General features: G+C 40.0%; 1 long non-coding RNA gene across 1 annotated transcript; it reads left to right on the top strand.

Annotated features, from left to right (window-relative positions):
- The first annotated feature begins 666 nt into the window (after positions 1-666).
- Positions 667-5,471, top strand: LOC115029233 (uncharacterized). The gene is made up of 3 exons (XR_003834787.2): positions 667-772; positions 4,817-4,860; positions 5,397-5,471. It is a non-coding gene; the product is annotated as an uncharacterized LOC115029233 (long non-coding RNA).
- The last annotated feature ends 14,551 nt before the right edge of the window (positions 5,472-20,022 follow it).

The raw sequence follows: 20,022 nt of genomic DNA, 5'->3' as shown, positions 1-20,022 counted from the left end.
CTCAGGGTCCCATGTTCTTCCCTTTTGCTAAAGTCATGTAAGTTATGCAGCTAGTAGCAACAGAAGGATGTTCTCACGATTCTGCTGAGAACAGATTTTCTGCATAAATCTATTTATAGGTACCAATATCACATAACTAATATTCATTGCAAGAAAGTATACTAAAGTAGTTTTAAATTTATGCCAAATTTGCCTATTTATATAGGACTTTGTATTAAAAAAAATGGTTCAATTGTCTCAACTAATTCCCACAATAATCCAGACTCCAAGGCTCATTTCCCATAATTATCTAAGCTATTGGAGAATATTCTAAAAATAGACATAAATTCGAGCATGCATTTAATGACATTGCATAATACAGACACTTGGTGCAAGGCTCTCAGAAGTGAAACTGGAAATCACAATGTCTTTGAAAAGGGGACATCTTCTAGCAATAAAAGCACCAGTTACTCAGTTGCTTCCTGGTTAATTGTGATTCTATCATAGTCTTTAGAATTAGGCTTATAGCTATAGAGGGCATGAAATATAATAATGCTTATCTCTCATCATCAGATGTCACACATTGAGGACTAAAATATATACCACATGTACTATGCAAATTCCAAGGAGGGAAGGAGGGAAGACTGAAGAAGCACTTTTAAAAGTTCAGTACAAGGAAAGCAACATCATCCTAGGAAACCAGGCAAGGCTTTAAAGAAGAAAAGACCTTAAAATACAGCCTGGTTGATGCAGGAGAAGAATGAAATGAGAGAATCTTCTAGTGCTGTTAAGGGTAAGTTGAAAAGCAAATGTATGTTAGAACAAGTTGAGCTTGGAGGATAACTGGTTGGATTGTAGAATGTATGACAAGAACGGACAGGGGATGGTTCTAAGGAGACATCTGAAGCAGGATAACGAAAGACCATGACCATCAGGCTTTGGTAGATTTCATACACAAAACCCATGATTGGTTGAGGAGCTTTGACTCAGAGGTTATGACATGTGGACAGCCCATGAGGGATAGGGAAGGTGTGCCATTAAGTTGACCATATTTGTGTAAATATCCCTCACCTCAGTGGGTGAGAAAAGACATCAAAATAGAGGAGATTTTAGGGGGGAAAGGTAGAGAATGGGACAAGAGGGGCATGGATAGTGAAAAATGATGAAAATTCAATATGTACATGCATAAAATTGTCAATGAAAAAGCATGAAAGAAATATCCATTTGAGTGATCATAATCACATGTCTTAGTCTTCTTAAATGTGGCCTAATGGTTCTTATTTTCTTTGAGGAAAATCAAAACATTTTAACATGCCGGAGAAGATTCCAAGTGCTTTACTCTTTTGGACCTGGCCACCTCCTTACACACATTCTAACACACACCTGTTCTCCAGTGCCATACATGTGGCTTATTATTCTGCCAGGAAAACATTTTCCCCAAATTCTTACCAAGCTAATTTCATGAACACTTGTAAAGGTTATTACTTCATGGAGGTCTTTTGTGATGTCCTGTAAAACAATACTCATGCCCTGACTTTTGTCCCAAAACCCTGACTATTTCCTAGTCTGGTGCTTATTGCATTTTTAATTAGGTATTTTCTTCATTTGCATTTCAAATGCTATCCCAAAAGTCCCCCAGACCCTCCCCCTCCACTCCCCTACCCACCCACTCCCACTTCATGGCCCTGGCGTTCCTCCGTACTGAGGCATATAAAGTTTGCAAGACCAAGGGGCCTCTCTTCCAAATGATGGCCGACTGCTTATTGCACTTTATTGTAACTACTAGTTTGCTTGTTTGTTTGTTTTGCATATATCTCTAAGACAGTTTCTCTAAGTAGTCTAGGATTAGACTAGATCACAATGATCTTTCTGCCTTACCATCCTGGAATTGAGATTCATAGATATGTGCTTTATCCTGCCCAGATCTAATTTTGTAACCTCTCAGTTATATACAAATGCCATGGGAACAGAGATAGTCTGCTTTGTATAGCCATATGCCCTTAATAAAGTTCCAGGATCATTGAATTTATCTTCAAAACATTTGTGGAGTAACTGTGTATATATACATATATACATACATGTATATATATATACACATACATGGCCCTTTTAGCAACCTTCATTTCCCTCCCTGTACTGGTTGACCATGACATTCTTTGATATTTCTACCTAATTCCATAGCTATTACATGAATACCCGATACTCTTGGGGGGGTCAGCAAAGGGCATCAGACCCCTTGGAACTGGAGTATGAATAGTTGTAAACCACCATGTGGGTGCTGGGGATTGAACATGGATGTTCTGCAAGAATAACAGGTGCTCTTAACCAATGAGCCATCTCTCCAGAGCCAACATCATAGCTCTTAAATTGTACCTTTTCATGTCTGATTTTTATGTAATGTCAAGCATCCATAGAAAAAGATATAGAAAGGTGGGTAGTTAGTCTTAAGCACTTCCACACTCATGACTGGAACTGAGAAGAGAACTTAAGTTCTCAAGGTAGTTGAGACAGGTCTTGGTGGAAAAAAAAATCAAGGTTCTTAAGTAAAACTGGAGAAAGGACTGGTACTGGATCAGGGATTTGCAGAAAAGGTAGGACCATATAGTCTTCATGACATGAACCATGGTTTATTTAACTCTGATTATTAAATAAATGAGACTTCAGCACTGATATGTTTGCCTTTTGATGACATCAGAGATCCCAGGCCATGTGATGTTGTCTACCTTCAGGGTTGGTCTTTCCTCCTCAATTTTACCTCTCTGAAATTTTTCTTACAATGTGTCTAGATGTTTCTAAATACTGTGAAGTTGCCATAAAGATGAAACATACCAGATGGCAAGGAGAGGGCAAAATCAAGGTGGGAAACTGTCAATATCTGTGATGCCAGTCAACATCCATGTGCCCAGAATCTCTCTGACTCGGAAGTGGAGAGAAGATCCATCAGATGCAGTCCCAGGAGCATCTATGTTTTATGGTGCCACTTTATTTCCCCTCCAGTTTCCAGTTGAGGCACACCACAATTTGCAACACAATTCTCACATGTTGCAAATCACAATCAGTAAGCACTATGATAACATAAATGAGAAAATATGGCAAAAGGCAGTTTTCTTTGATGCTGTGATCCTTTAGACACGAGTGCTGTCACTATCATTCTGAGATTTCTTAAGTAGCCAGAATTCTTAGAACAAAAAAAAAAAAAAAATCCCAGCCCAACTATCTGATGCCTGGAAGTGGTTTTCCTTAACAGGATGCCAGGGTACATTTTTGTCCTGTGAGCTGTAACTGTGCTAACCTCAGCTCCAGGATCAAACACTTTACATGTGTTGGCTATGGGAGAGTGCCCATCTTCTCTAGAGCTTGATTTAGTAAAAGCTAGTATTTGAGCTCAGCAGTGAGTTCAACTGGTCGACCAGAGCTTAGACACCATAGATAAGAAATGAACTCAAGAATTCTTTGTTTTTCAGTTGGATATTTTATTTCTTTACATTTCAAATGTTATGCCCTTTCCCGGTTTCCCCTGCATAAACCCTCATCCTATACCTCCTCCTCCCGCTTTTATGAGGGTGCTCCCCCACCTACCCACCCAGCAACTTTCACCTCACTTCCCTAGCATTCCCCTACACTGGGGCATCGAGCCTTCACAGAACCAATGCCTCTCCTCTCATTGATGTCCAACAAGGCCATCCTCTGCTACATATGCAGCTGGAGCCATGGGTCTCTCCAATGTGTACTCTTTGGTTGGTGGTTTAGTCTCTGGGAGCTCTGGGGGTACTAGTTGGTTCATATTGTTCTTCTTCCTATGAGGTTGTAAACCTCTTCAGCTCCTCCAGTTCTTGCCCTAACTCCTCCATTGGGGTCCCTGTGCTCAGTCTGATGGCTGGCTGCAAGCATCCGCATCTGTATTTGTCAGGATCTGGCAGAGCCTCTCAGGAGACAGCTATATCAGGCTCCTTGTCAGCAAGCATTTCTTGGCATCAGCAATAGTGTCTGGATTTGGTGTCTGAATATGGGATGGATACCCAAGTGGGGCAGTCTCTGTTTGCTCCCCCCAACCCCCAAAAAAGGCCATACAAAGAGCCATTTTTTAAAGGAGAATGGCTAGCCTTGGTTGAGAGATAAAATTTTCTAGATTACAATCTGTATGTCTGTGCAACAAACTGCCCTGCAGTATGCAAAGTTGTACGTAAAGCAGCAGAATGACTCATGGGAAATCTGAACACACATGGCTCCATTCCCAGTCTCCACAGAAGCCCATCAGCCTCCAGCAATCATGACTGGGATCATAGTATATCTTTAGTTTATATATTTTAGAATTTCTTCAGTAAATGGTTTGTGTTTTCATTGTAAAGAATTACAAAAATTTTATAACATTTACCCTTTAGGGTTTCATACTATTCATTGTGCCTAAATTATATTATATTTGTTTATTATGAATATGAAAAACAAAACATGATTGTAAAAATTTCACTATACAATGCAAGTTTGATTCTTATAGAGCCAGTATTCATTTACATACCACATATTCAGTTATATTGTCTGTAAATAATGATACTTTTATTTCATTAAGCTGCATGCTGTTTATTTATTTTCCTGCCATTTTGCGTGTGTTGAGATCTCTGTTACGATGACGGAGGTATGGCGAGAAGAATTAGCTTCCCTCCTTACACTTCTAGGAATTATGGATAGCCTTTTGCTATCAATTATGATATGAATTACAGTTTGTTTTTGTTTTTAAAGACAACATTACCAGTTTGATGAAGTTTTCCTGTGTGTTTAGTTAGCTGGTGTTTTCTATCATGGATAAATCTAGAATCTGTGGAATGCTTTTCCTACACAGGTGGAGATATCTCTAGGATTTTTCATATTTCATTCGATGATGTGGTAAGTTAAGTGGGTTTTCATGTTGGGGAAGTTATGCATTGAGGGGTACAGCTCAGCTGGCTGAGAGGCACAGGCATATTTTATACATTGTGATATCAATGTGCTAGTATTTGTTGAGGATCTTTTTGCACATGCTTTCATGTCATATGGGTTATTGATTTGCAGTTTGTTGTCCTTTGTAGAATTTTTTGCTTTGTTTTCAACTCATGCTGGCCTCTCTTATAATGGGTTAGGAAGTATTCTCTCTTCTGGAAAAGGTTTAAGAACTGGCACATTCTCTTTAGTAGTTTGAATTTTAGCCAGTGAAAACATTTGCTCTCTAGGTGCTGCTTAGTGTTGCCAATTTGAAAGAAATTGGAATTATTTAGGATATGGGCTTTTGGGCACATCATCTGGGAATTATCTTGATTACATTCATTGAGGTAGGAAGACCTGCCTGCCTGCTGTGAGCAGCATCATTCCCTAGGCAGTGGTTCCTGGACTGTATAAGAGTAGAGAAAGTGACCCAAGCACTAACACTCACACATTCATTGCAGTTTTCTGCCAGCTTTGGACATAATATACCCAGTTACTTCAGCTTCCTGCAGCTGTGACTTCTCATCGTGATGGACTGTAATGTATCTTGAACTGTGAGCTGAAATACATCCTTTCTTCCTTAAGTTGCTTTGGTCTATCACACCAACAGGAAAAGATACCACGACAGGTAAGTAGTATTCTGTGTGAGTAAGATTCATGGCTGTTGCTGCTAATACATTCTATTAGGATAGGTTGAGAAGTCAATCAAGATGGTCTGTAAACAATAAGGCAAGCCTGCCAGCAGCAAAAGGCAAACAGTACTCCGCACCCCGGCTTTATAAATTCTCTCCATATTCATTGTCCATTTATATTTTCTTCTACTATATTTTTAGTTATACTTTTCAGCGAAAAACAAAAGGCCCTTTAGTTTAGCCTACAAAAGGGCTAAACTATTACATGTTTCTAAGGCTTTGACCTAGGTGACATATGCTCTCTTTCTCCCCATATATAAGTATTAGTCTAGAGCTAGGAGAGATATCTATACATGCATGAATATATGTAATAAATTTTATGTTTTATAGCTTTAGAGTTTATTCTATGTATTAAAAATAAATATATCTTTATATGCATATATATACATACATACATGTTGTTAGAATATATTATTTGTTATTTTCAAAAACATCTTTTAAGTCCAACTACTCAAATAGCAAGTGTTTGATAGTACCAGCCTTTGACATCATCAGTCATTTCCTGCTTTTAGTCTTCAGGGTAGATATCATTCACTTACTTCTCACTTCATAACTTGACTATTGGCTTTTGAATATAGGAGTAGGTTCAGGATTCTAAGGTAAAAGGATCTGTTGCTGAAGTTCTGCTACCAATAAGCATAAAGGGTTTGAGTGTTCTCCCTGACTAGGCCAGATGGGCCTCCTTACTCTAATTAAAGCATCTGATCCTTTTGTCAAATGACCAGCACATTCTTGTTGCCTAATCCTGGACCATTCTCTGTATGGAGCCTGATAGATGCGTGTTCCAGATAAGAGTTGTGCTTGGTTGGTTTGGACTGTTGATCTCTTTGTGGATAGGGACAGTCTTTCTTCTTAGTACACATGTCCTGGTTTCACCCACAACTTGTCCTTGCTTTTCCCCACTCCTTTCTTGGCTGGAGTAGGCTAGCATGCCATGTAGTATAAATGAGAGTTGTGTTATGAAAAATTTTAGTGATTAAAATTTCATTTCTAGGTTGGACAGAAAAAGGAAGAAGAGGTTACCATTTTATAATATTGAAACTTTTATTCATCTCTCTTGCTCACACATGTCATATCATGCCATGCCATATCATGTCATACCATCTCACATCATGTATCTTTCTCTCTCTTTCTTATTTCTTTCTAGCAATCTAGCTGAGATTTTTTGGATTTTGATTACATTGTCTTTCTTCTTTCAGACTGTAGAATAAGATGTAATGGATTCATTAGGATTTTCTCAAGGAAGTATGCCAATGATCATAAGTAAAAGTATTATTATAGGCCTTAGGTCAACAGAATAATGGAAACTAGTGGAAGGTTCTATGTCTTTCTGGTATCTCTGAAGCTGAGTTGAGCTATCCAGACCGAGAGACATGAGGTGGACATGTGTAGGAATAGAAAAACTAGAGACAGGAAAAATGAGTTCATGACAACCACCCCAAACTCATCTGTCTTTTACTTCCTCGAACTCTCCCTATGGGTGATCTACAGAAAAGATGCGCTCTTTGCCATGATGATACTCATGCTTGTGTTTCAGGAATCAGAGCTCCAGAGAGAGACCTAAACACATCTGGAGTTCAGGAGGTGAGATGCTGCTTCATCCACACCGTGAGCAGTAGATATTTAGTTCACAGCAGCAGCAGCACCACAGCCTTCATTGTGTAACATGGCCTACAGCTCACTGAGCTATGTATGTTCTTTCCAGTCTCATGTAACTATTGGCCCATTCTTATCCAGAGCCATGAAAAGAGAGAGTTCTGGGAAATATAATCCCTGGTTAGCTAAATTGTGGACACCACACGTTGTTAGTTGTTAAATTGTTACCTGTTCACATATTTAAACTATACTTAGCTCTCAAACAAAAATGATCAGGGCTGCAAATGCATCTCAACGGTAAAGCACATGTTTACTGTAAATAAAACCCTGGACCCAGTCCCCATTAGCACCATACAAATAGAGATAATAGTAAGATCTTGCTTTTGCCTATGACCCATCTAGCCTATGTACAAATGCAAACACATCAAGTTTCTATCCCAAACAGGACACAAATTTGTTTTTTTAACCTTTTCGATGTCCATTACTTTTACCAGAACCACTTAATTATAGTATCTCAGAATTTTTATTCTAAGCTGTAGATGATTATGAATGCATTTTATATACTGTAGAGAATAGTGTTAAAAAATGGTGATGCTGTGCACATTATAGTCAGGAGTGAACTGCATGTATGATCGAATAGTCATTTAAGGGTCATAGTTTGAAGAACCACTTTCATTCCTACCCCTTGACACCCACATTCATGAATTTTGGTAATAGGAGAAATAGCGTGGTGCAATATTTGCTCCTTTCCCTGTTGTTTTTTAGTTATGCTTGAAGGTTTTATTACCAAAGAAAATATGTTTTCACCAAAAGGCATAAGAGTTCCATGAAACAGAAAAGTTGACATGCTGTCTGGCCACTTTGAGTTCCTTATTCCAGGGATTCAACACACAAAGAAGGAAGTTAAGACAGCTAGGTGGCTGATTCTGATTCAAGGCAAATTAAGTTATGCAGTGTTATTTATTCTCTGTGCCTCGTCCTTTAAAGGATTCCCCAGTCGATAGTCAACTGGCCCTTTAAGAATTCTTAGCTGTTAGAATTGTTTGAACCTATGACTTTCAGTGTTGGTTGCTTCTTGGATTTCTGGGAACAGGATGGGCTATGAAAAAGTCAGCTGAGGCTGAGAAAGGGTAGCAGAATGAGAAGAGAATGCTGTTGGTGCAGAAGATATGCTTATAGGTGAGCTGAGAGAAGCAGAGCTGAGCAGATAGGCTAGAACAGTTTTTATAGTTTGTAGCTGTTAGTATTGGGGAAATTGGGAGAATTGACTGTTTAAGCAGACTGTTGTGGAACTGAAGGAATTATAGTTGGGAGAAATGTTTGAAGGGACCTGGCTATAAACTGGGAGGAAGGCTTGCAAGGAGTTAAGAGAACTGGTTACTGTTTGTAAACTAGCTAGCTATTGTAAAGGCTGAAATTACCCCATCCTTACAAAGTATTAACTTGGACAACACACTGCAAGTATGTCATGATGGTGCACAAGGCATTTTGGTTTGTTTGTTTGTCTGTTTGTTTATCTATTTATTTATGATTCATGGATGGTGGAGTGTCTGATATAGTAAGATCAGGAAGGTGAATCTATATCCAGAACAAGTATATCTTTATTTATGTACACCTCATCCACTTAGGCTATCCTTCTTCAAACAGGAGAAGGAAATGTAATCAGACTGGCAGAGGGCTAATCCTGGCTAGGAATCAGATAATGGGAGTTACTGCTGGTTCCTTGTATTGGGAGCAGAGCACCCGTCACTTGACAATTGCTGGCAGGTAAATGGTTGCAGTGCCAAGCATGTGTGTGACCTATATCTGTGTGTGGTGCATAATCATGACTGCAGCTCTGGTCAAGGACTGTGAGGGCTGGGGAGGGAAGAAGGTAGGCTGGAGTCCACGGTGGATGTTTTTTATTCACTTGATTGATTATCATTATCTCCTATTGAGAGAAGCTCTCAGTGAGCACAGGTGGTATAAATACCTTGTGTTCTTTCCATTTACCTCTTCTTAAGGCATACTGATCATTGATTTTGTTATTTTAAAACAGATTTATTCATTTTTATTTTATGTGCATGAATATTTGCCTGCCTTTATGTAGGTATGTTATGTGTGTATGCCACCTACGGAGACCAGAAGAGAGGATTATGTCCCTTGGAACTGGAGTTCAGACAGTCATCCTGATGCTGTGAGCAACCCTGGGTTCCTCCGAAAGAGCAACAAGTGTTCTTTCTTTTCCTCCAATTCTATTAACTTGTTTGTTTGCAAATATGATGTTTTTTAATTGAAAAAAAATGTGTTCATACAATACATTCTGATCACGATTCCCTCTCTCTCATTTCTTCCCAGATCCTTCCCACCCTTTCAATTTCTTACCTTCTCTCTCAAGAAAACAGTCAAATAAGAAGTCAGAGAGAGAGAGAGAGAGAGAGAGAGAGAGAGAGAGAGAGAGAGAGAGAGAGAAAATCAGGAAGGCATGGCATTTCTCTAGTTCCCTGATAGTTTTCAAATCATGTTCTACAAGATCGATTATCTATGACTGAAATATCTCATCTAACCACATGACTTTCAGCTGTGGTTAAATTTCTTCCTTATTCTTCTTTTGCCTGACTAAAGAATGTTATTTTTATCTTTGTAGGCCCAACAATCTCAATATATAGGGAAACAAAGCTTTTAACTAAGGCTGTATTGAATTGATAGACCAGGCTGAGAAGTTATAGTATTTTAATACCATTGAACCTACCCAAGTCATGAACATATTTTATGTTTCCAGATAATCAGATGTACGTATGTTTTCTACTTCCCACTTCCCTTTACATTTTGTGTGTCAAGTTTCTATTGTTTTATCTTTAAGTCATTGATCCTTTCCTATGATTAATACATTCAAAATTGTATTAAAATACAACATCCAAGTTTCTCTCAGACAGAATCAAAGAAAGCAGTTAATTGTCAGAACCTCTAACCTAAATTAATAAAGGATTTTCATGGTCTCACCAACAGGATGGCTGCAGATAATGCTCTTGAATGTCCACTGATATCTTTATCTGGTTTTCTTTAGTGGGGGAGGTGGATGCACAACAGGAAATTGTGACATTCTGTAAGATTGCATTTTTTAAGGGTTTTCTGTGCCTGTGGACACTCAGTCTCCAGGAATTCCTCACCGTTCCCATTTGTACCAGATACTTTCTGTTGCTGTGATAAAATTCTATGACTAAGAGCAACTTAAAGAGGAACATTTATTTTGGCTCATGGTTTCAGAGGAGGGGGAAGCATGGCAGCAGGCAGGCAGAACAGGAGCTGAGAGGTCATATCTTCAACCACGTGCAGAAATCAGACAGTCAGCTGGAAGTGACTGTCCCCAGTGATGTCCTTCCTCCAACTAGGCTGCATCTCTCAAAGATTCTACAACACCCCAAACCGTACCATCAACCGTGGACCAACAGTTCAAATGCTTGAGTCTACAGGGAACATTTCTCATTGAAACTACCACACTAATTAAGTGTCTTGTAGACGCCCACTCGCCAGCAAGTAAGACGCCACAACAGAATCCTTCTGCAACACGTTTATTGGGAGAGCATGGACTGTGTAGGCGAAAGACCCCAGACCCCAGAAATGGCGCTGCTTATATAGGCCTAGGAGTGACGTGTCCATACCTGATTGGTTATGTTACCAGTACCTCATTGATATGTCTCGGGCCAGGCAGTGACTCGGCAAAAAACTCTACTGCACATGCGCACATTGGTTGTTTACCCATAATTGTGGGTGGTGGCCAGTGGTAGCCAGCGCCATCTTGTAATGGTGTTTGTGGCTCCCCACAGTGTCTTTCACAGTTGAAGGCTTCAGTTCAGGCTACAGAAGTATCACTTGCCTAGAGTTTCCTATCTCTCCAGATTCAGAGTGGCATAGTGATTTGAAGCTATCCTCAAGCATTTGGTTTCTTGTAGGTTTGGAACAAAAATGCTGAGGCTTTTTTTCATGACCTGGGTAAGTCTGAAAGTCCTGGACATAGAAATTTATTTATTCAAGATTTGATTCATGCTGATATCAGGAAACAATGTTGAGAAAGCATGCTTTGCTTTCCAAGGAACCTATTACCTTAACAAATCAGAATATTCATTTTTTACTAGATGCATTATGACTTACTTCCATAGTCATTGGTTTTCCTTGAACTGAAGCATCTATATCACTAAGTCTAGGGATATAGATGTCTTCCAAGTTGTTAAAAAGAAGGCCCTCAAAATCCTCTCTATCCTTTAATTGTTCAGGTGTTCTCTGGCAAAACCATAGCTTTGGAAAAGGGTGACAAATACAGGAGGATGAAGTCAAGTGGCTTTTCCATAAAGTTTATTTTTTTATTCTGTAAAAGTTAAATTTACTGCAGAAGTAAAAGAGACATAAGCCAGAACTGAAATCTAAACACTGAGCAAAGTTATGATGGGAACACTTGAAAACATTTCCCTATGTGGCAAAGCATACATCTGTGTCTTTATTAAAGAAAATTACTGTCCAGCAGATCATAAACTTGTATGATATAATTTCCCCACACTACAGAACTTCCTATGACTCACAGGAGACTTAGTGTTTAACTAGCACTGTTTTTTTCTGATACAAACCAGGAGCCAAATTAGTTATTAAGTTTCCAAGAATATGAACAAGATTGTCTTTGCTCTTGATCTCTCTCCTTAAAACCATGGATTCACTTGATGTTATTCTTCTTTCCTTGACAATTTTGATTAAAAGAAAAAAAAAAAACCTCCAAAGCAATTGGCAGGCATCGTATTTCTCCCTCCTCCACATATGACATGGAAAATGCCCACCATATGTCTCTAAGTCATTTACTTCCTCATCTTTGGATACTACTAGTATTAAGAATCAGGGATTTTCATAAGCTTATGGAGCTATCTTGGCAGCAGATGACCAAGAGAATATTCAGTAACATTTTTGGGTATAGTAATTCTTCTCCTATTAAAGCTAGCTTTAGTGAATTAGAATTTTGTATGTGTGTATATGAGGTATATGTCTATGTACATTTGTGTGTGTGTGTGTGTGCTACTTGTCAAATTTATATGACTTCTTCTATTTCTTTTAACTAATTTTTGAGACAGGGTCTTTCATTGAATTGAGCTCAACAGTTGGCTAGACTAGCTGGCCAGCAAGTCCAAGGGGTTATGACGTATCACAAAGCGCAGAAGTGGGGTTACGGGTGTGGGCCATCATTTCTGGCTTTTTATGTGGTTGTTGGAGATCTAAACTCCAGTTCTTGTGCTTACATAGTAAGCACTGTACCAACTGAACCATCTCCTCAGAACCTTACGATAATAGATTTTATTGTGTCATGAACAAGATGATGTTTATTCTGTTTTATTAAGTTCACTATTGTAAAAAAAAATTAATATATAATTACTTAATTTAAGATTCTTTAAAAATACATAAGTTAGGAATTAGCAGATTGAAGTGTATCCAGCATGAACATACTCTGGTATGGCTAGGAGGGATGTATTGAGTAGTTATTAACTCATCTTAATGATGAAACAGTTGTCTAAAGACTGATTTTTCTTGGCCAAGATTTAGCTGATTATCATTAGAGCTGACTTCTGGACCAAGACGATCTCTGTTCACTTCACATTGAAGCATCTTCAATTCTTTTCTTCCAAGCATCATTTTTGGGCAGGGGTTGTTTCAAATGGTCCAGATGTTCCTGCAGAAGGTCCTATGAACAGTGACTGTGAGCAAAGCATTTTGTTGCAGAGGCTTGAAAAGAGCATACACAAAAAACCATCTCTAGATTATCAGAAGCATTGCTAGTGACCCAGATAGACCTGGGCTGAATCCAGTTTCAAAGCTGTTGCCATGATCATCTAGAAAATTTTTTCACTATTACACATTATTGCTTAAGATTGGTTTTAAACCCATTTGGGGCTTATCAAACTAATTCTTTCATTGCTAGTTTTTTTTTTTCATACTAATGACCTTCTTACAGATTATCTAGATTATTAAAAGAGTTTTAGTGTGTGTATGTGTGTGTGTGTTTGTATGTGTGTGCATGTGTGTGTGTGTGTGTTTGTATGTGTGAGTGTGCATGTGTGTGTTTGTAAGTGTGTGTGTGTGCACACGCACGCGTACGTGCGTGTGTGCACGTGAGCATGCCATGGTGTTCATGTGGATGTCAGAATTTGTGGGTGTTGGTTCTTTCCTTGTACCATGTGAGCCACAGTGGTCTGACTTTGGTCATCAGTCTTGGAGGCAAGACTCTTAATGCTGATTTCATTGTTCCCAGCTCCTGTGCTTTACAGGGCATGGTCAGCATTGAGCCAGCCTTTAGTACATTACATAGTTCCCTGGCGGGTAGAGATTGAAAGTAGAGACTTAAAAAAAAAATCAAGAACCAGCAAGATTGTTCAGTTGGTAATGTCGTTCACTGCTAAGCCTGATAAACTAAGTTTGAGTATTGTATCTTGGCTTGTGTGTACTTATACTTGCATATACATATGGGTTTACACACCCACACATACACTAAACAAATTAATAATAATTAAACCCAAACTATATTTTGTTCCCCATTCTCTCTGGCTCAATTTACTGGCTTGAACTGAATGAATACCAAGGAATTTTCATTTGAAGGATCAACAAGGTTAAAGTTCAAGAATGATTTCATGAGATGTGATCTAGTGCATTTGTGAATGTCAAGAAAAATGACTACATGGTTTGGAAATTTCTGTGAATATCTGTGGAATGAGTGAGGCAAAGCAATTTTCTTAGCACACTATTACAAAATTATTGCAAATTCCTTTTGCTGCAAGTGGATAGAAATACTTTTCCCATTTTCTGTTTGTTCAGTAAGCCACAGACCCTACTGGCATCCATTTTTTTATCTACACCCCAGAACCAGTGGGCCACATTTCCTTTGTTTATGCTGGTCAATTATAACAGAAGTTCCATGATCACTCTAAATGTAGATGTCTGTGTCTTTGTCTAGTTCTCAAATGAAGGATGGGACATTATATAGGAATTGAATACAGTGTAAGGTCTGTGACTAAAGTGTCACACACCTCATATTGATTTCGCATCTAAGGTCAGAGGCAGTTGAGGTGAAATTCAAAGATGTTTCCTAAGCTTCTTTGAAAATGGTCCACTCTGTGTGTCTCTCCTCACATCCTGTGATCCTCCACTCTGTGTGGGGTCATTTTTCACCCCACCCCTTTTTTTACACCTTCACTTTTATGTCCTTATTTATTAGTTCTGGGAAGCTGTTACTAGCTGAAATCGTGCTTTTATTAATTTTATGCCTAAAAATATAATATAGCATGCAAGGAAAGTTACCCATAGAGATCGATCAGAGTTTTCAGAGGTATCCATGAAGATAGATAGATATACCTCACCTATTGGCATGACAGCTGTGATTAAGGACAGTTAGATCATATAGATCTTGAGAGAAAAAAGAGAATTTCAAAATTCTTTTTTTTGTTGTTGTTGTTATGAGCTTCCAGGGAGACTTTCTTTGCACAAACTCCACATCTTAAGTTTTATTTTTCATAATCTAGACATGAAGAATATGGTCTCAGCCAAATGTGAATGTTTATGATTAAACAGATAAGATTTTGGGGCATGTCACAATAATACAGTTCGACTGGAAATCAATTAAATTGCATGGCCCCTGTTGGTTATGTTCTTAAAATGTTTATTTAAACCACAATAGGCTTTAGGGATGTATATGCATATATATGTTTAAAAGGTTTTGCTAAATTGAATAATGCTTTGTTAGGGTAGACAACCCTCGATAAATCTTAGGATGGTGAGAATAAGGGACCATGAATTTTCAACTCCATCTGGCACATTTACAATAAAACCTCTGTACCTAAGGCTTAGGGATCACAGATGATGAGGGTATTGAATGGTTTTAAAAACCAGAGGATCAGGATGCTGGCTGGTAGGTAGGGTGTAGTAGATATGACAGGGAAGTTGCATCTGAGAATCTCAACAGCATGGTTGCCTAAGCAAGATATCATGATGACAGCACCAGCTGACATACTCATGTGGATGGCAGAAATACTACAAGTCTCATGGAGAGCTATGGGCCACCAGTGGCTTCTGCGCGCAAGAATCAAATCTTTTAGAGATGAGCCTTCTTATAGGTGATCTAATTCCTTAGTAGCCAGGCCTACATGCATGTATGTATGAACAACACTAATGAATGGGCCCAAGCATGTGCATGTGTTGGACCGTGAAAGGCAGTCTGTGTTCTGGTTGAGCAAGGCTTACTCCAGGGACCCAGTAGAAAATTCTACAAGGGATGGAAACATGAGCTATGCTCCCAGATATTAGGGTCCTGACACCATGAACCTTCAACTCCATCATCCTGTGGCCATCAGTCATGTAGGCAATGTCCCAAGCTCCTGGTATTCTGGCTAGACTCCTCTGCCACAGTTACCTGGCTATAGCCAGGTATGGCCCGCCCCACAGTTACCTGGCAAGGTAGCCCAGCCCACTATAAAAGGGACTGCTTGGTCCCCTCTCTCTCTCTTAAGCTCTTGCTCTCTTCTCTCTTGCCTCTTAAACTCACCTCTCACCCCCTCTCTCCCCCTCCCTTCCGCCCTCCTTCCACATGGCCATGGCTGTCCCCTGCTTCTTTATGCTTCTCTCCCCGTCTCTCTGCTTTTCTACAATAAAATCTACAATAAAACTCTAAAACCATGGACTGTCTATGCTCATTAGGACTCGCTGTGCTGGAGCAATGGAGCAGGCTTCCCTCTAATGAGCCTCATATTTAACCTCCCTCCTGGAGGCCTCCTTGCATTTCAGCCATGGCCACCAGCCAAACCAAGCAGTCCACCAAGCCAGGCACCTGAGCTAGTTAGACTGTCTTGTCCCTGCAGTAACCTGCCAGAGCTACCCTTCTCCCTTCGGCCCCCAGGCCAGAGTCCACTTGTTGCCCTGGCTCCATGAGGCCCAGGGATCCCCAAACGGGCTCTTCCATGGTACCGAGCAGTCTGTTGTGCCCGAGAGCCAGAGCCCAAATCTGGCAGTTCTGTGGGGACCCCAGACTGAGCTTTCCCCACCCCCTGGAGTGGGGTATAGTGGCCTCAAACTGCCTGATGCTCTTCCTGAGGCAGTTCTGTGGGGTCCTTCAGCAGTCTCCCACATCTGGCACCCAATATGCGTGTGTGTTTGTGTGTGTGTTTCTTTCTCTCTCTGTGTGTAACAGTAATGATTAAGAAGAAGTCATGACTGCCTCCTTATGGGATTTATGGGATCTAGCCTATAAACAACCACCAAACCCAGGCACTATTGTGGATGCCAACAAGAGCTTGCTGACAGGAGCCTCTCCTGAGAGGCTCTGCCAATGCCTGACAAATACAGAAGTGGATGATCACAGCTATCCATTGGACTGAGCACAGGGTCCCCAATGAAGTAGCTAGAGAAAGTGCCCAAGGAGCTGAAGGTGTTTGCAGATGCATAGGAGGAACAATATGAACTAACCAGTACCTCCAGAGCTCCCTGGGACTAAACCACCAATCAAAGAAAACACATGGTGGGACTCATAGCTCTAGCTGCTTATGTAACAGAGGATGGCCTAGTCGGTCATCAGTAGAGGAGATGCCCTTGGTCTTGTGAAGGTTCTATGCCCCAGTGTAGGGGGATGCCAGGGCCAGGAAGTGGAAGTGGGTGAGTTGGTAAGCAGGGGGAGGAGGGAGGGTATAGGGGATTTTTAGAGGGGAAACCAGGAAAGGGGATAACATTTGAAATGTAAATAAAGAAAATATCTAATTAAAAAAAAAAAGAAGAAGAGGTCAAGGATTTGAAAGTAGAGGCAGACAGGAGTGCGGGGGCGGGGGTGGGGGTGGGGGGGTGGAGAGAAGTGATGTAAATATGTTGCTCATGTATAAAGTTCTCCAAAAAATGTAAATAAAAGAAAATCTCAGGTCACTTTTCACCTCAAGTTTTGTACATATAATATATAATGATATAATTTGGCATATGTAAGATAGAAACAGAGAGATGAAGATGAACATCTCTAAGACATACATGATTTTTACATAACAAGCATCAAGACTAACAGATTCCTGAGGATAAAATGTGGGGCCCACTCACCTCCTCCATGCTCCTTGGTAACCAGCACTGGCTTGAAGATTGGACCTTTGAAGGGAGAGCCACTGATGTTAATGTTTGGAGAGGTGGTTGACCAGCTTAAAGGGCTGTGAGAAAATACTGGAGTGAAAATAGAATGTGAGAGGGCAATAGAAGAAAACAGACCCCCAAACAAACAAACAAACAAACAGAAAACAAAACCCAAAAGCCTGCATCAGAACACAGTGATCTGGCCATCAGCATCTCCTTCACTGGTACCCATTGCACATGAATCATCAGGTTTTACACTAACTGATGTTTGAGCAGCAATAAAAGGCCATCAAGAGAAAACACCTTTAGGTCAAGAAAGTAGATTCTCAGGCCTTGGTGAAGATCCTAACGTTCCAGTAGGAAAGGATCAATAACCCGGCTAGGGAACCACCCGTTAAAGACGTGGATCATCTATAGGAACATGAGTTCATATTATGGTATACTAAAATGTTAGACAAAGTAATTATTCCTTTAATAAGATTCTATACTTTTCCTAGATTGGTTTCTGTAGGTTTGGCTGAGACTGAGTCTTGACTCCCTAAGGTATAATTTTTCCTTTTTCTATCCTTTCTTTCTAAATACAATTTTCCTGATACACTTGCTTCCATTACTTTTTCTATGAAGCCCTCATCCCTGATAAGTGGCCATTTTACTGATCTCTGTGCTAATAACTTCTCAGTGTCTCTTCTTGGAGAAGCTTCTGAGATTTACTACTAACCTGCCCTGGGGGGTTTCCTTTTATAAAACTCTTTGAGATTCTGAGTTCATCCTTTATTTTCCCCACTTTCTTTTTTTTTCTTAGATATTTTCTTTATTTACATTTCAAATGTTATCCCCTTTCCTAGTTTCCTCTCCGAAAATCCCCTATCCCTTCCCCCCTCCCCATGCTCCCAAACCCACCCACTCCCATTCCTGGTCCTGGCATTCCCCTATAATGGGGCATAGAGCCACAGGACCAAGGGCCTCTCCTCCCATTGATGACCGACTAGGCCATCCTCTGCTACAAATATAGCTAGAGCTACAAGTTCCACTGTGTGTTTACTTTGATTGGTGCTATAGATCCAAGGAGTTCTGAGGGTACTAGTTAGTTCATATTGATGTTCCTTCTATGGGGCTTCAGTCCCCTTCAGCCCCCTGGGTAGTCCCCCGACTCCTTCATTGGGGACCTTGTGCTTCATCCAATGCATGACTGTGAGCATCTACTTCTGTGTTTGCCAGGCAATGGCAGAGACTTGCAGGAGATAGCTGTATCAGGCTCCTGTTGGCATCTGCCTAATGTCTGGGTTTGGTGGTTGTTTATGGGGTGGATCCCCAAGTGGGGCAGTCTCTGGATGGTCATTCCTTCAGGCTCTACTTCGAACTTGGTCTCTGTAACTCCATCCATGGGTGCTTTGTTCCCCATTCTAAGAAGGAACGGAGTATAAGTTCATTGTTAAATTATTTTATTTGTAAGCCTAAGAATCTCAACAGGAGCCCTCATTTCCCAGGTAGGTATTACAGATATAGCCACAACTTGCATTTTAAACCAAATTGTCATGTATTTCTTAGGAATATTAAAGCTTAGTAAGTGTCATCCATTAAAAAAAAAGTGGGCTTAACTTAGATGATGATTGGTTGTACATTAGAAAGTTGGCAGTGTTGACAGTGGAGTAATTTAAAAGTATGTATACACCAGTCTCTCACTGAGAAATTCTGACTTGGTTAGAGATGAAGCTAGATGATTTAATTTTTGTTGCAGTAATAAGAGAGGAATGTATACTGAATAGAGTTTGTCAAGAACACAGTTGGCCAAATTAAATTCGTACCAGTAAGAATAATTTAAATTTGGTTAAAGCTTTAGAGATTCTTGTGTAAAAGATGCAGTAGTTAACACCCACATATCCTTCCTGATGGTAGAGGGAAACTTACATTTAAAAGAAAAACAAACAAATCACTTATTATCTACTTGAAATAAGGACATGGGCACTCCAAAGTATGGTTGAGGAGAAGTTTTTTAATTATAGATATGAATGAGTACAGCCTGGGGCATCTGGAAGAAATCTAGACTGAACCATGTCATTAGGGGAGGTGGTCAGAGAGCAAGAGAGGAAGAGAAGAGATAGGGGAGAGGACCAAAGGAGAGAAGGCTGAAGAGAACCAAGAGTGAGCCAAGGGAAATAATAAGAGAACTCAGAGAGAACATGTCTGAACTGGCAGGGTTGTATAGGAACAAGAAGCCGAGAAAGGGAAGGGAAGCCCCTGGGATGGAGTGGTTTAGGGTAGGGAGTTGGGTGAGAAGTACTGAGCAGAGCCACAGGTCCTGAGGGATCCCAGTGGCCAGCCTGCACCTTGGTATGCTAACAGGCACGGCAGCTAGCTTAACCATTCCTCCTGAGTTTCTTTATGACCTGGCATTATCCATAGCAAATTTCTTCTATCACAAATGTGTAGAGAGTTTTTATCATGAAAGTACATTGATTTTTGTCAAGTGGTTTTACTGTGCCCATTGAGATTACTGTGTGTCATTCATCCTTCCTTCTGCAACCATTTGTTACTATGGACTACTTCATTAGCTCATTTGCATATATTGAAGTCTCTTGCATTCCCAGAACGAGTTCAGTTTGGTTATAGTAAACTCTCTTATAAATGTGTTTATGCTTTGGTTAGCTAGTACTGTGCTGAAGACTTTTGTAGCTATAATTTTGAGAATATTGGC

The sequence above is a fragment of the Mus caroli genome, unplaced genomic scaffold, assembly GCF_978045245.1.
Source record: "Mus caroli unplaced genomic scaffold, Mus_caroli_1 scaffold_12, whole genome shotgun sequence".
Classification (NCBI taxonomy): Eukaryota; Metazoa; Chordata; class Mammalia; order Rodentia; family Muridae; genus Mus; species Mus caroli.
Note: the sequence above shows the minus strand (reverse complement) of the source record. Positions and strands in the feature narration are given on the sequence as shown.